Source organism: Macaca fascicularis, chromosome 1 (assembly GCF_037993035.2).
Source record: "Macaca fascicularis isolate 582-1 chromosome 1, T2T-MFA8v1.1".
NCBI lineage: Eukaryota > Metazoa > Chordata > Mammalia > Primates > Cercopithecidae > Macaca > Macaca fascicularis.
This window is the reverse complement of record NC_088375.1, coordinates 68,623,628-68,638,917: the sequence shown is the minus strand read 5'-3', so window position 1 is coordinate 68,638,917 and position 15,290 is coordinate 68,623,628. Positions and strand designations below refer to the sequence as shown.

The window sequence follows — 15,290 nt, the reverse complement described above, 5'->3', positions numbered from 1 at the left end:
TAAACGGTTTTTCTAACTACTAGTCACTGCTTAGCTTAATTTTCATGTTTCTCTCTACTCCCAGGATAGCCATGATTGCCGTGAAGCCCCAGTAATTCGGGGCAGGAAGCTGGTCTGAGGTGTCATGGCAGACACTCAAATCTTGGCTGTTCAGAGCCCTTGTGAAGGCTCACTTCCCTCCTCCTGACACTTGGCCAGTCTTCCTGAGCCATCTCTCTTCCTGAAGAATCATGACCTTTCTGATTTCAAGGCTTAAAATCACCTTTTTCTCTACACATTTTTCCTTTATACTTCCTCTTTCAAGTAAGAAAAAGGGAGAAACAAAGAGTGTCATATTTTCCTAGACTGCGAAATCCGACTGTAGCCTATGATTATTTCCTCTCAACTAGGAAAAAGTTGCTGTATCACCTTAGTTACTAATTTCTTCAATTAACTCTTCCTTCTATTTTTTTTTTTAATCATTAGTACCCAGTTAGCATTAAGCACATCTTTGGCTAAGCCTGTTGTTTTACAATCTGTTTTGTAAGGACACACAACTTTCCTTAAACATATTAAAATACTTTAACTTAACCAGACTTTTTAAAAATAAGGCATCCAGTGGTTACTTGCAAACTAAATTAGAAGCTCATGGTCGTGGATGAGGTAATGGTGCCTGTAAGAGTTACGAGAAGTTTTAAAAAATCTGCTTGCTCACCCCCTTCTCACCACACTGCTGGCTGTAGGTAAACCTGAGAAAACATAATTTTTAGAAAGCTTTTCTGGTGATTCTAATATTCCCCTGGTTGAGAACAATGGTCATTGTTGTTCCAGGTAGGTAGGGCCCCTCTGGGTGTTGTTGATTACCACATATGAGCTACACTTAGGGATAGAGTGGGGAAGTCTTATGTGTTGGTTCTGGGAAGCTTTTGGGAAGAATTATGTTTTGAGCTGTACCTTAAATAGTAATAACATAGCAAAAAACTGACTTGTTGAACACATACTACATGGGGCACTTTATATATATCATCAAATTTAATCCTCACCAAAATCTTACTATAAGGCAGATGGTATTATCTCCTTTTTACAGATGGAGAAAACTGAACTCACACTAAGTGTTTTGCTCAAACTCACAAAGCAAGTAAGTAGCAGAGCCGGGATAGTCAGTGTGACTGCAAAGCTCTGATTACTATAATGCAGCAGATTTGGTACAATGGAAACAGCAGAGATTCATGATTGGGTAATGGCCAGAGAATTATTTCCTACCTGATTAAAATCTTTGTGAATGAGAAATATCTAGGCTTATAAGACGTCTTTAAAGTCATTTATGGACATCACTATTAGGCTGGAAATTGTCTTTCTAGCGCCAAGAAGATGAGAAAAGCCAAGTTTTTATCATGAATAGACCCTGTATAATATCATCCATTTCAATTTTTTCTAATTACATAGTCATATATTAGAGCTCAGAGGGCTCAAAGGAAGTTTAGACCCCCTTTGAGCCCCAGGGAGTCCTGCTTCTTGTCTGACTTCCCCATTTGACAAGTTTGTTTACTCAAGGAAAAACAGCAGAGCTTAGAGCAGTAGTTCTCAAATGAGGGCAAATTTGCCGTCTAAGAGATGCATGGCCATCAATGTCTGGAGACACCTTCATTTCACAACTGGGATGTGCTGCTGGCATCTAGTAGATAGAGGCCAGGGATGTCCCTAAACATGCTGCAACGCACAAGACAGTGTCCCACAGCAAGTAACTGGCCGCAAATGGCAATGCTGCTAAGGCTGAGAAGCACTGGTGCAAAGGTTCAGGGCATAGATTTTGTATCCAAACTTCCTAGGTTTGAATCTAGCTCTATGTATGCTTACTAACTATGTGACTTTGGCTAAGTTACTTAAACGCTCTGTGTCCCATGTGCAAATGAGACTAATGATAGTCCCTATCTCATAGGCCTGTAAAGAGATTTAAATGAGTCAGTATATGTGAAGCATTAGGACAGTATCTAGCACACAGCTGATGTGTGTGTTTATTGTTTCGAGAGGTATTTGACTAGTTTCAGAGCCAACCTGCCTGGGTGTTTTCTTCCATCTGTTACTGGCTGTGTGACTTTGGGGAAGTCACTTAAACATTTTTGACTAGATTCTTTATCAGTGAAATGGATATCATGATAGTATCTACCATTAAGATAAATTATGTATGCAAAGTAGTTACAACAATGACTCACATATGATTAGAGCTATATAAGCATCAGTTGTTTTTATTATTCATTTATTCATTCATTAAACAAATATTTGGGCCTTCTATGCCCAAAGAGTGAAAGTCACTTGTCCTACAGCTCAGCAACAGAGTCAGGATTAGGACCACTGACTTATACAAGATGAATAGTTTTGTCAGATATGATAGGCTCACAATTCTCTACTTCTTGGCATCCTCTGTGGTAAAAGGTTAGGGGGATCTATTATTTTGGAGGCAACGTGGAGAAGAGGCACCACTATAACTTGCAGTGTAACTTAGCAACTAAAGGATTCCAGTTCTGCCTTTGATAAACTAAAAGACTTATGGTTATTCAGTGTGGAAAATTAGCAAATGCTAGAGGTACTGAGATTAGAGTTGGCAAAAATTAGCAAAATGATTTTAATTTATTTCTATTGAAAGAAGTATTTCTTTAAAAGCCACTTTCTGTCCAATTATTATGATGTTTCAATGTAGTTCGTGGTGATAGTAGTGGCTTCTGCAAAGTTTTTCACTTTTATTTTTGTTTTGAGATTTAGAAGAAAAATAAACATCGAGTTTTGTGAGAGTTTCTAACTTAAAAGTAGATGTTAACTACTATTGGAAAACGGACCTAGTTAAGATTAACACGCTTGTTTAAATGACTTTTAAAATTGTGTTATTTTAAATGGCTTTGTTAATTAGATTCCCTTTGATGACTCATATTGGAGAAAAATAAACTTAGAGCTCTCATTAGGAAGTAAAGCAAGACCTGGGTTTGCAAACCTACAAGCCAGTCTACCTTTAGCCATGTGCATTGTAACTAAATGGTTGTCTTTTTGCAATCAGGAACTCAGCGAGTTCAAAATAAGTAAAAGTGGCAAATTATCTGAAGACCTTTTCAACCTGTTTCTGACCTTCTTGATTCATCTGCAGAAGTAATTGCCTGTGGAAATTGCTGTGCTTTTATCTGTGGTGCTATTAAAACACTGGTTGAAATGAGGTGGCACAGACTGCATTGTTAATGGCTTACTGTGGAGCAGGAGCTGTTGTTTTATTCGACAGTTGAGAAGTAGCTGAAAATAACCTTCTGTCTCCCCTGTAAGAACTGTGCTTGTTAAGTGACATGCACCAACACGGCCGAGTTTGAATGTGGTGTAGGAATTTATGCTATTCTTAGCAGGTTATTAAATGAGAGTTTTTAGGCTTTTCTTGTTATAAAATAGGGAATGTATCTATGTTTTATATTCTCTGTTTCGGGGGGCTACTTTCTGTGCCCATGGCAATGGCTGATGTGTTGAAGAGAAATGAGGGGATAGTGCTGGTGTAACCGAAATGCGGGTTAATCGCTCGCTGCTTGCAGAGTCTGATTAACAAGAGTGAGATCTGGTAAAAAGAAAGTGACTTATTTCCAAAGCTGGCTTAGAGGAAGAAGCACAGATGTCCCGCCTTTAAATATACCACTTTGCTTTTGGAACAGAAATCAGACACTTTTAAAAGGCAGGGGAGGAAGTGAGCAAGGGGGTGGGATCTGTGTGTTACCTCCGGTGCCTTATCTACTGGGTGGTTTAGCTGGTGACTGCTGGCACCTTCGTGGGCAGGACTAGGCCAAAAGCGCCCCAGGTGGGATGGAGTTTCATATCATGAGGCAGTCTCCTGGTAGGGGGAGTTCATAGAAATCAGCTGCTATCTCAAGGCAACCTCCTGGTGGCCTGGTGGGTGAAAGTTCCATAGTGGGCATGCTTCGGTCTGTAAATTGACTGTTGACTCTTGAGGAGTTAGGTGAACTAGCCCTGTAGAGAGTATCTGGTGGAATGGGGTCATGATGATAAAAGGGTATTTTTGCATTTGTAAAGGGCTAAGAAGTGGAGAAAGAGAAAAAATAATTAAACCATCTCTTAGAAAAATGGGGATACTTGGTTCCACTGGCAGGAAATTCAGAGCTGAGTGTACTTATTTCCATCAAGGTGTTGCTAATCTGTGGGATGGTTCTCTCAATCTCACCTGGCTTCATGGCCATTTTCCTGTATAGTAGAGTAAGGTTAGCTACCTTCAGAGTCTCCTTATGCATTCTCAATATGGCCCAGTATCTTTTTTTGTTCATCTGGCCATCCTCCCCGCTTGGGGGAGGACGTTATACTTAAATCTTATTAGGGAAGTACTGAGTATTTATTGGTATAGCATAAACCAGTGTTTCTCAAACTTTAACATACCTCAGAACCACCTGGAGAATTTGAAAGAAACAAATTCCTGGGTCTCACCCCCAGAGATTCTGATCCAGTAGGTCTGGGGTAGGCCTGAGAATTTGCATTTCTACCAAATGCCCAGATGATGTGATGCTGCTGTTCCAACATTACACTCGGAGAAGCCCTTGGATCATTGAACCAGAGCAAACTCACCTCTTTGAGACAGACTCTTCAATAGCTTGTCAACAGCATTGACAAACTGAATGCACCCACTGAATGCAGAGGAAGGTGCCTCTGAAGTGACTCCACCAAAATTTCCACACTCCAGAAAGTCTTCTATTTAAGGAAAAGCACAGGCCAACTTATCACAGTAGGAGTATAATCATTCAAAGCCAAGAGCTGAAGAAACCAGAATCCAGAGATGATTGATGGAAAAATATGAACACTGAGTGGTTCAGGAAAGAAAACTAAGATTTACTGCAAATCTGTTCCATCCAGCATTGTGTTTGACAGTTGTCGTATTAATTAATTGAATATTCCCAGCCACCCTAAGAAGTGAGGATTATCCTTCCCCTTTCATAAATGAGAAAACTGAGGCTCTCATTACTTGACTTAGTGGCAGGGCCATGAATTCCATTACAGTGCTGCTTTCTCATCAGAACCTGAGTTATTTTTACTATACCATGCTGCTTCCCAGACCAGCACATGACATATCTGAGCATTTAATGTTTGTTGAATTAAGACATCTGATGATAAAGTTAGGTAACATTTCCAGGAAATAATGAACTTTCGAGAAAATTTTTTAGTCTTTAATTATCCTGCTGTTAATTATTATTACTTATTGAGCATTTATTATGTGCAAGATACTGTGATAAGCATTTTATATATTATTCCACTTATTAAAAAATATAAGGTAATTATTTATTATATACAAAGAAATTTAAAGAGAGTAAATGATTATCCTGAAGTGGGTAGTGGAGCCAGTATTCCAAATTGCAGCTCTTGTCTCCAAAGCATAGACTCAGCATTCTCCTGTGCATCCTCCTCCTATGCTGGATTGATCTGCTAGCATGGCAATGAGTAGATACTTCTTTTTCTTCCCATTGTTACTACTTGTATGAGTCCATTTTCATGCTGCCAATAAAGACATACCTGAGACTGGATAATTTATGAAAAAAAAGTGGTTTAATGCACTCACAGTTCCGTGTGGCTGGGGAGGCCTCACAATCATGGTGGAAGGCAAAAGGCACGTCTTACATGGTGGCAGACAGGAGAGAAAACTTGTGCGGGGAAGCTCCCATTTATAAAACCATCGTATCTCATGAGACTTATTCACTATCACAAGAACAACATGGGAAAGACCCACCCCCATGATTCAGTTACCCCCCACAGGGTCCCTCCCACAACACGTGGGAATTATGGTAGCTACAATTCAAGATGAGATTTGGGTGAGGACACAGCCAAACCGTATCACTACCCATTTCTGCCCAAGAAGTGAGTTTCTTGGCTATGGCTTTTAAGTTATGGGAAATAATTTAAAAGTTAGTTGTCAGTTACCATGCCAGTATAAACACTATCCTCACACCTACTCCACCAATATCACATTCAAAGAAGCAAAAGCAATAACAACAGTAAAGACCAAAACAATTACATTAACAAAATTAGATGTGTTGCTCTTACATGGGCTGGATGAAATAGAATAAGGACTAAGTCTGGTTCTCAGGTCTTATTCCCTACCCCCTCACACTCTCCCCTTGTCTACACTTACTCTTCAGCCCCTTCTCATCCATGAATAGCTTCATAACACGTCAAAGTTCTTAGTGTTTATGGATTTTAGAAATTCCTTTGAAGGCCTCTGTGCATGATGAGCTTAGTTGAAAACATCTCTCTTCTAGACTCCAATATTGTTTGGCAATGATAAATTTTGAGTCAGTGCAATTAAAAGGCAGCAGTCTTTTAATTCAATTCAGGTTAGTGTTCTAGGTTACTGTCTTCATGACATGCTGTCCAGTGTGCGTTAACTGTCATGATAGTTGACTCTAGGATGATTAACGGAAAGAGTAAATAACATTGGGAGTTTCTATGTGCCAGCTCAGTATTCTGGATACTTTCACACAATATCTGATTTAATTCTGCCAACAACCCAGGGGGAAGTGAGCAGACGTTTCTCTTTTTATTAGATTGACAGAAACAGAGGAAAAAGAAGTAAAGTTATTTGCCTCTGATCACACAGTTCTAAGCAGCTGAGCTGGAATTTGAACCCAGAAGAGTATAACTCTGAAGATCCCATCTTTCCTTCCTTATCAAGAGAAATGTTGTGTGTGCAGAAATCACCTATAGGGATTTGCTTGGCTTCCCTTAACATAGAAAGCAGAAAATTTAACTTGTGAGCTCCTTTTCTGCCTTTTTAGACTGTATTTACTCTGTCTCATTATTACTTGGAAGTGAGAGAGTGTCTCTGGACCACTTTGAGTGCTCAGTGCCAATGTTGTATGTGTTAATGACACTCTCTCCTGCACCCTGCACAGCCAACAGCACAGCTACTTAATGAGCAGTTCATCCTAATCAAATGACTAATGGGGAATTAAGGATGATAAGACTGGAGATTTTGTTTTAAGGGAAATTCATATAAGAGTTATTTTCTTTTTTGGCAAAAGAGGGAACAAATTAAGTCTCCTTAAAATAAGCAGCAGTAAGGTGTAATCTTAATGGATATTGAATTTCAGGCACTATCTGGCTTAAAAGCAGAGATTGGAAAGGGCTTCTACTTTCTCAGTTTTTCCCGTTGGCATCTATGAAATCTCAGGGTGGCAGGATAGTAGGAGTAGTAGAGTTGAAGAGAGGGGAGATAGAAAAAAACAGAGAGAAAGGGAGGGTGTTAAAGTCTATATTTAGAAAATATATAGTGGCTCTTAATAGGTAGTTACTTTTTCTTTTCAGTTTGCCTATCCTTATTCCAGAAAAAGTGATCAATGAATAATCCAGTCAGCCTTGGCTGTGAAGAGCAAGACAAAACCAACATTTATGTTCATACAGCTTGACAACATATTCTGAAATAAAATAAGGAGTTGCAGTAGAAGTTAGAGAATCATCATACCACTCTTCTCAAAGTTCTTAGCAGTGCAAGTATCACCTGGGATCTTGTTAGAAATATATATGCTCTAGGGCCCACTCATGACCTATTAAATCTACTTTGGAGGTGAGACCCCAGAATGAGTTTAAAGGCTCTCCGCATGATTCTGATGCACACTGAAGTTCGAGAATGGATGATTTAGTAGATACAGTGTGTGGCTGGAGTCAGACAGATCCTGGGATCTGGCCTTGCTACATATTGCCTTATTTCTTTGATCTTGGACTTCAGTTTCCTTACCTGCTAAATAGTGACTATCTACCATGAGGTAGTAGTGTTATTTATCATTACTGTTTTACTCTGAGCGCTTATCTTTGCAGGTTTGGTACCATTTTTCACTTTCATATGGGGAACATTGGGCCAAAGCCAGTAATTCCTGAAGCCTTTGCAAGTCATTGATACTGCTTTTGCTGTAATGGCTGGCTGAATGCACATGTTTCTATCTGATTACCCCTGAAACCCCACAAAAGCAACAGTAAAGGGGAGTCCTTTTTACAAGCATAAATCCATAAAGACAAAAAGAATGAGAGGAGAGACAACAGTTACATAAATCTGAAAGCTGGAAAGCAATGACTGACTTGGTAGACCCCATAAAGCTGAACCCTAATGTGACACAAGGGAAATCTGAAAAATAATTTGATTTGCAACAGAACTCCCAAAAGATTTTCACCAGAACCCCCACTCAACTATTAGTGACAATAAGTACCTCCACAAGTGGAGGTGAAGGTGGAGCTAAGAAAAAGAGGGCGGGTTAAAAATTTGCTTAGCAAGTATTTAGGCCCACAGATGTCTTCCTCATTTTGTGCAGTTGGGTCATTGCGCCTCCTGACATTAATGAAACCTGGTCTATTCTTTAGAGGTAGTCTCTGGACTGGGGGACAACAGGCACAGTGAAATAGAGGTGCTATATGAAAATAAGAATTAAGGGAAACTTTGTACACTGAATATTGAAAGCTTCAACCTTTCTCTCCCTCACTTAATTGCTGAATATTGCCAGCATTCTTGACAGCAAATTGAGTCTTCTCTGAGCAGTCCAAAAGGACAATCCTAAAGTTGGTAGCATCATGGATTCTTCAACACAAACTCTAGCCAGGTCAGTCTACAGTGAATTCTCACAGTTGACAATGTCTACTCATTCACTTAAAGCTTTTAATCAGTTTTCTAGGGCCCCACTCTTAAATATGAGTGGATATCTAAGGATTACCATATATTTCTAAGAAGAAAGGCAGACAAACATGCACATAAATAAATGAGGAAACAAAGACCAAGCGAAGAGAAGTAAACTCAAAAATGGACCTATCATTGATATCCTTTGAGAAAACAGGAGAAGATACTACATCTAAGAAACAACAGAATGCACTTAAAAAGGAACATTCAGACAATGAAAAAAATCTCATGGAAATTAAAAGTATAATATCAAATGAAAATTCAATAAAAAGAGCAGAAGCTGAAGAAATTTCTCATAAAGTGATAGAATTAGGAAGAGAGAAAAATAAAATTAAATTAATCTAGGAGTCCAACATTTGCATCACAGGAGGCCAGGGAAAAGAAAATATAGAAATGGAAGGGAAGAAATTATCAAATAATCCAAGAAAATTTTCTTGAAATGAAGGGCATACATTTCCAGATTGAAAGAGTTTAGCACAATGGATGAAAATGGAACCATAGCAAAAAGGTGCATTATTACGAATTTTCAGAACCTTGTAGAAAGAGTTTCTAGAGAGAAAAAGAAAACAGGTTATAATATGAAGGACAAGGGATCCTACTAGTTCTGACTTCTCAAATTGCAAGATAAGACTGGAGAAATGCTTCCAAAATTCAGAGAGAAATTCAGAGAGAAATGATTTCCACTTCAGAATTCTACACCAAACTAAGCTATTAATTGAATATAAGAGTAGACATGTTAGGTCTCAAAAAACTTTGTTCCCATATATCCTTTTTCAGAAAACTCTTAGAAGATATCTCATTAAAAAGAGGGAAAGGGGTAAACCAAGAAAGAGGAAGACAGGAGATGCAGGAATAAGGGGCTCTAACCTAAATAAGTGAAGAAACTTCCTAGATTGCTGATGAAGAGTGAGAAATAGAAATAAAATTCTAAGCCCCTTCACTGACTGAACAGACCTCCTCTTGGCCAAGGGGACTTCAGAGAAGCCTTGGAAACTGAGTTCCTGGCCATAATAGGATGAGAGGTTAAACATGCCTTGTTATAACCCCTATCTCACCAAATGCCCTAAGTCTTTCTTCCCTAAGACTAAACAGAAACCAGCCCGTTTGAAAGACTCCACCACTGATAATCACTGATGCTGCGGCTCCCTTTTGTGGTTTTCACAAAACAGCTGAACTGCATTCCTTCCTGATACGAGACCACTCACTACAGAATGGTTCTGGCTAGTCTATGGAGGATGGACAGTGAGGGTTTTCATGTACTCTGCTTTAAAAATGCCATCCTTGGTTCATGCTAATGCTGCCATTTTTTGAACATGGGTCCCATGGAGAGGCATGAAGCTCAGCTGTTCACATGCATGTTTCTCTTTTATGAATATTCATGATCCTTCCTACAGCTTATTTAATATATATATTTGGCCACCCCCATTCACCATACATCTTTGTCTTATTCTTCTCCCTCTTGAAGTGTCTGCTTCTGGCTTCTGGCTGGAGGCTATGCTTCCCAGCCTGTCAGAATAGCCCCCTGCAAGCTGCAATCCTTTATGAGAAATAAAGCTCTCCTTTCCAAATTTATGAACCTTGTCATTTTAGGTTCACAGGAAAGAGTCACACAACTGGCAATGGCACAGTTCAGAAGCTTCCAGGAAAAATTTAAGAAAATGAAATTGATAAAGATATGTGTTTTTGCTACACCCGCCTCCCCCCTCCCCCACCCACCAAATTCCACACAGCTATTTCTTTTTTTTTTTTTTTTTTTTTTGAGACGGAGTCTTGCTCCGTTGCCCAGGCTGGAGCGCAGCGGCCGGATCTCAGCTCACTGCAAGCTCCGCCTCCCGGGTTCACGCCATTCTCCTGCCTCAGCCTCCCGAGTAGCTGGGACTACAGGCGCCCGTCACCTAGCCCGGCCAGTTTTCTGTATTTTTTTAGTAGAGACGGGATTTCACCGTGTTAGCCAGGATGGTCTCGATCTCCTGACCTTGTGATCCGCCTGTCTCGGCCTCCCAAAATGCTGGGATTACAGGCTTGAGCCACCGCTCCCGGCCACACACAGCTATTTCTAATTAAGGGCTGGATAATACCATCTTTTTTTTTCTTTCTTTCTGGGTAGGAACCCAAGCTCTCGCTGTGATGTAGTTAAACTGTAAACCACTCAAATATGAAAGAAACCTCTTCTTCTCCAAATCAGCATTTTGCCTTGAGGTTGGGGGAGGTCTCCTTACTTTCTCAAAACGGAAAGACTCAAAGAATCCACATTTGGAGCCATCCATAACACCTTATGCACTGGGAGGTTCATGCTGGCTTTTTCACTCTCCTGACAGTGGCATTACAATATCTCTCCCTTCCTCTCCACATCACACGCATGTATCTATTCAGGTGACAACTGGACTTACATGTCTTCTCTCCCACTTAGGTTTTTAGTATTTAAGGTATAATGCTTTATATATAAGATACCAATATAATTTAAATGTTACATGCATGAAAAACATGTAATCCCCCTTCATATAAAATTAGGGGCTGGGCATGGTAGCTCACACGTGTAATTCCAGTACTTTGAGAGGCTGAGGTGGGAGGACTGCTTGAGGCCAGGAGTTTGAGACCAGCCTGGGCATCATTGTGAGAACATGTCGCTATTTTTTGTAAAAAGGAAAATAAATTAAGGAAGGGGCATTAAGAGGAGAATTATCAACCTTTAGTGTAATAATATTTCATAATAGTAATCATAATTGAGCAAGGGCCTCCTGAGGACCCCTAACCTTCCAGAATGCCTCAGAAGCAACCTAGAACAAGAGCAGCCCTGAGCTGTAAATGATGGTTGTACATCCCTGCTTGACGTCTGACCTGCTGCCTGGTTCTCCTAGATCATGGACAAGAGAGTTATTCTTACTATATCGATTTGGTGTAACTATTGTTTTAGGCTCAAGATTAAATTAATTTTCTGGCAGCCATTCTAAAAGAGGCACATGTACTCTTTGCCTGTGATCCCTGGTTCATTGTGAATCAGAAAACAGCTGAAGCAGGACTGCCCACATAGGCTTGTTCCGTTAGAGTCAGACTGACTGGAAAAAGACAACTAACCCATCTCCTGGGAGGATGGTTAGTTCTGACCACACTTCATGCACTATTGGCATGGAGGAGGCAGAACCTTCAACTGCATTGTTATGAGGCTATCTATGAGCTTAGAAGAGCTAGTGTCTGCTTTTTGTCTGACTCATTTTGTTCAGATTGACACCAGTCCCTGGTACTTTTCCAGAGAACTCTTTGATCCTTGTTTACAACTCTCTTTCAATGGATTTGTGTCCTCAGTCCTTCTCTTATCTCTAGATCCATGCATTTCTCTCTTATTTTTTGTCTCCCATAGTATGTCAGCTAACCCTGACATAAGATTATTTGGAAGAAATGCTTGTGGTACATCCATACAAGGAAGGAACTATTGATACATGCAGCAACTTGGATGATTTTGATGAGTGAAAAAAGACAGTATCAAAGGGTCACATACTTTGCGATTCCATTTCTATAACATTATTATTATTATTTGAGACAGAGTGGCTTCGTTACCCACCCAAGCTGGAGTGTAGTGGCACAATCTCAGCTCACGCAACATCTACCTCTCCCAGGTTCAAGTGATTCTTATGCCTCAGCCTCCCAAGTAGTTGGGACTACAAGGTGTGTATCACCATGCCTGGCTAAACTTTTTTTTTTTTTTTTTTTTTTTTTTGTATTTTTAGTAGCAACAGGGCTTTGCCATGTTGACCAGGCTGGTCTTAAACTCCTGGCCTCAAGTGATCTGCCTGCCTTGGCCTCCCAAAGTGCTGGGATTGCAGGCATGAGCCACTGTGCCTGTCTTTTATAACATTCTTAAAATGACATAATTATAATAAAGGAGAAAAAGTTGTGATTGCTGGGGGAAGCATGCCCATAAAGGGGAAGCACAAGGAGGTCTCTGTGGTGATGGAAGAATTCTGTATTTTGAATGTAGTGCTGGTTACATGAATCTACACATATGATAAAATGACACAGAAGTATACATATACTTTATAGCAATGTCAGTCTGTTCTTGATATTGTGCTGTAGTCATGTAAGATGAGAGAAACTGGGTGAAGGGTACGCAGAATTTTTCTGTACCATCTTGGCAACTTCTTGTAATTTTTTTTTTTTTTTTGAAACGGAGTCTTGTTTTGTCACCCAGGCTGGAGTGCAGTGGCGTGATCTTGGCTTACTGCAACCTCTGCCTCCTGGGTTCAAGCGATTCTCCTACCTCAGCCTCCCAAATAACTGGGACTACAGGTGTGCAACCTCATGCCCAGCTAATTTATATATATATATATTTTTAGTAGAGATGAGGTTTCACCATGTTGGCCAGGCTGGTCTTGAACTCCTGACCTCAGGTGATCCACCTCCCTCAGTCTCCCAAAGCTTCTTGTAAATTTCTAATTATTTCAAGTAAAATGTTTGCTTTTCTTATTTAAAAAGAAAAATGAACTATTATTAAACAATACATGCAATAATGTGGATGAATCCCAAAATATGCTGAATCAAATAAACCAGTCAAAGAAGAGTAAAAAAGAAAAAAATATAAATACAATGAGCTACATCAAAGCTAAAAACTTTTGTGCTGTAAATAATACCACAAAAAAGTGAAAAGACAACCCATGTGATGTGAGAAAGTATTTGCAAATCGTTTATCTAAGAAGGGATTTGTATCCAGATTATATAAAAGATTCTTACAACTCAACAATTTAAAAAACCAATTGAAAAATGGGCAAAGATTTGGTTTCTCAAAGAAGATATATAAATGACCAATAAGCACATGAAAAGAAGCTTAACATCATTGGCTGTTATGGAAATGCAAATCAAAACCACAATGAGATGGCAAGTCATACTCATTAGAAAGAAAAAGACACAATAACAAATGTTAATGGAGGATATTGAGACACTGGAACTCTTATATACTGCTGGCAGGAATGTAAAGTAGTGCAGTTACTTTCGGAATCAATTCTGCAATTTCTCCAACATGTGAAACGTAGTAACCATATGACCCAGCAATTTCACTCCTAGGTATAGAAACAAAAGAATTGAAAATATGTTCACATAAAAACTTGCACACGAGCCAGCTGGGAGCGGTGACTCATGCCTGTAATACCAGCACTTTGGGAGGCTGAGGTGGGCGGATCACAAGGTCAGGAGATCAAGACCATCCTGGCTAACATGGTGAGACTCCGTCTCTACTAAAAAATACAAAAAATTAGCTGGGCGTGGTGGCGGGTGCCTGTAGTCCCAGCTACTCGGGAGGCTGAGGCAGGAGAATGGTGTGAACCCGGGAGGTGGAGCTTGCAGTGAGCGGAGATCGCGCCACTGCACTCCAGCCTGGGGGACAGAGTGAGACTCAATCTAAAAACAACAACAACAACAACAACAACTTACACATGAATGTTTATAATAGCCAAAAAGCAGACACAACCCAAATGCCCATGAACTGATGAATGGGTAAATGAAATGTGTAATATCCACACAATAGAGTGGTGTTCAGATTAAAAAGGAATGAAGTACTGATACATGCTGCAACATGGGATGAAGCTGGAAAACATTATGTTAAGTGAAAGAAGCTAGTCATGGAAGGCCGCATGTTGTATGATTTTAACTTATATGGAAATCAGTAAAGATAGAAAGTAGGTTAGCAGTTGTCTAGGGCAAGAGACTTGGGAGGAAATGGAGAATGATTGGTAATGGGTGTGGGATTTCTTTTGGGAGGAATATATTCTAAACTTAGATTGTGGTGATAGTTGCACAACTCTGTAAATATACTAAAGACCGTTGAATTTTGTGGTTTAAATGGATACATTTTATGGTGTATGAATTATATCTTAATAAAGATGTTAAAAAGATTACATACTGTACGATTCTATCTCTATAAAATTCTAGAAAATGAAGGTTAATCTGTGGTGCCAGAAGAGAGATCAGTGGTTGTTTGGGGATGGCAGGTGGAAAGCAGGTGGGGATGGGAGGGAGGGATTACAAAGAGGCATGACAAAGCTTTTGTCGGTGATGGATATGTTCACTATTTTGATTGTGGTGATGGTGTTATTGGTGTACATATGTCAAAACATAGCAAATTATATACTTTAAGCATGTACAGTTTATTATATATCAATAATAACTCATCTTTTAAAAAGCCAGAGCAACAATGTGTGAAATTTGACAAATACCTATTAAGTACTGGTATAGTGTTAGATCCTAGAGATAGAACGGCAAGGAAAAGAAGGGTTCAGCCTTCAAGCAACTCACACTGTCAGGGAATAGGCAAAGAAAGAAGCACATGATTGCAAAATGGTGTCATATGAGTTCTGTAGAAATATGCCTGGTAAATCATGGTCGCACTTGTGGTGACAGATGGAGGGCAGAAGGTATTTAGGAAGACTTCCTGGAAGCAGTAGCTGTTGAGCTCAGCATTGAGCAATGGAAGTTAGAGGTAGAAGGTGGGATTTTGTAATAACAGAATGATCCTTCTTCCTAATGCAAATGTAGGGGGAGCTGTAGTAGCACATAGTACATACTTGTTATGTCTCAAAGGGGACTTGATTTTATTCTTACCATATTAAAGCTATGTTTTTCCCCAGGAGCCACATCACAG

At 39.7% G+C, this 15,290-nt stretch overlaps 1 protein-coding gene across 6 annotated transcripts in view; it reads left to right on the top strand.

Annotated features, from left to right (window-relative positions):
- KCNH1 (potassium voltage-gated channel subfamily H member 1) overlaps positions 1–15,290 on the top strand; it is a 452,274-nt gene that overhangs the window by 300,250 nt on the left and 136,734 nt on the right. The gene's annotated exons all lie outside the window — the stretch shown is intronic.